The sequence below is a fragment of the Pinus tabuliformis genome, chromosome 1_1 (assembly GCF_031772625.1).
Source record: "Pinus tabuliformis cultivar Carrire ecotype Pingquan chromosome 1_1, CPIR1, whole genome shotgun sequence".
In the NCBI taxonomy this organism is placed as follows: domain Eukaryota; kingdom Viridiplantae; phylum Streptophyta; class Pinopsida; order Pinales; family Pinaceae; genus Pinus; species Pinus tabuliformis.
In genome coordinates this window covers 918,053,024-918,055,249 of record NC_142297.1, presented here as the reverse complement: position 1 = coordinate 918,055,249, position 2,226 = coordinate 918,053,024, and the positions used below count along the sequence as shown (strand labels likewise).

General features: G+C 38.2%; 1 pseudogene; it reads right to left on the bottom strand.

Moving 5' to 3' along the window:
• Positions 1–251: 251 nt before the first annotated feature.
• On the bottom strand, positions 252–1,199 carry LOC149217396 (MYB31 transcription factor31 pseudogene; annotated as a pseudogene).
• Positions 1,200–2,226: the final 1,027 nt, after the last annotated feature.

Below are 2,226 nucleotides of genomic sequence, written 5' to 3'. Positions count from 1 at the left end.
AAACGAACAGAATGTTTATCTAATGAACCTAATCTCAACCTCTAATTTCATAGGAACAGTAGAGAAAGATTATAGTTCATTTTTGTTTAGGCGGGGAGGTTTTCACCGCTTGAACACTCCACAATTGACTTCTCCAGCCGATACTCGCACTTGGTTTCACGTCAAGCATCGATGCAATTTGTAGAACCCTACTGCTACTGCAATTCAATTAAATAGGCTCACTTCATACATTTACTGCAACTGCCACTAAGTTAGGCGGGAGCAGGATTAGAGGGCAAGCTCATACACAAATCAAGATTAATATCGGGATAGGGATACTCTTCATCTGTAGAACCTGCTGACTCGATCGGCGAGCTTTTCAAACCTTCGAGTTGGAAGAAGTCTGCTATCTCTGCCCTTCCCCTGCTCTCGAACGCCCGAATTTTGTGCTCGGGAGCGGGTGGAGAGTTAAGGGAAGTGCTGCTGTTGTTAGGCGGGCGCAGGGAGCGATTGGTCTGCGGATCGAACCCTTTACTCGACAATTTTCTCTTGATGTGTGTACTCCAGTGGTTCTTTATCTCGTTGTCTGTCCTCCCCCGCAATCTCCCCGCAATAAGAGACCACCAGTGGAGTTTCACAGATTAATTGTTATCCATTTCGTCAAATATAACACGTCATGAAAATTGAAAGTTCTCGGCAAATGACAGATCGGTGTTTTATACAAGTATCGGTCCTGATCATAAGGGAATTCATTGAAGCAATAGAGACGCTGAAATTACATACTTGTTTCCCAGGGGCGAATGGAGTCTGATGATTAGTTCATCTTCTTCGTCTGAAAAGTTACTCCGCTTCAGATCTCCTCTTCAGAGAGTAATGGTAATTTAAGATATTTGGCGCATGCCAAACATAATCACAATATAATCATATCATAATAGTAAAATAGTAAAACTAACATTTGCATCACATGTTGCAAAGGAAAAGCCGTAAGGCAATGGCATAAGAAATAATAGCGTAGAAGAAAGAAGTCAAAATTTTATTCAATTTTGTTTCTTTACTGGTGTTTCTTTTTTATCGTAGATCCATCCTCAAAACAACTACGTATTTACCTTGAGGATGTTTTAAAACTTCAAAACATGAGCATCAAAAATGTAGAGATGGCATTGAAGTAAACAACTTACTCTGTGACATGATCCTACATCCTAGAGCTTACTCCGTGCCATGATCCTACATCCTATAGGATCTAAGTCCTAAGTAAATACAAATATTCTATTCTATGTACATTTTTGGAGCTAGAAGGGAGGAGATTTAGCCTTCCCTTAGACTAACAAATCCATGTTAACAGCTGGTAATCTGAGATCCAAGAAGAATCAAGATTGGCTTGATTTCTAAGATGGGAAAAACACAGGCGAATAATCTCTGTGCAGCTTGCCCTTGGATACAACCAGTTTATTGAGTTTTTCTTCACACCAACGTAAATGGTCTTTACTGATCCTATACATCTTCAACACTCGGGATATTATCTTGATATCAATAAAACCAAGCAAGATTTCAGTTGCTTCCTCCTTGCTCAGGCTGATGTCTGATCTCATCTTCTGTCTCACACATTTGCGTCTTCTTTTGAGTTCTTGCAGTCTAGCCTCTTTCTGCAAAGCCAATTTTGGTAATATTATTAAGAGACCAACACCCCAAAACATAAAATCAATCAAAGAAACTAGCAAAAACTCAATATATGATATTAACAGCAATGTAAGTGTAATAACTGTTACTGTATGCTTTGATTAGTTTGACGGAAGCCTGAATTTCTTTTTAAGATAATCAAAATGTAACACACACTCATATAAACCCGACTTTGATATATTGCAGCTCCATGGATATCTCTAGCTAGACTAGATGACTAGTGTATCAAACTTGGTTTATTGAATTTAGAGCTACATGACAACTAAGATTCAATATTTAGTACACGATTGATTTGTTTCAATTAGTGATATTCTTCCCAACATTGAGGTATACATGTTAGACTTGAATGCTCCTAAGTGTATGTGTAAGGGAAGGTGTTTGACTTCCTATGTTGATTTCCTTCCATTATCAAAGGAGCTTAACACATGTTTCCTTTGTGTGTGAGAGAAGTTGTGTGATATCAAAGTGGGTTTCTCTCCATCGTAAAAAGAACTAAACACATGTAAGACTACCCTAGTGAACCTTAATTGGATATTTTATCCTATTTTATCCTTTTATTCAATGCAACCA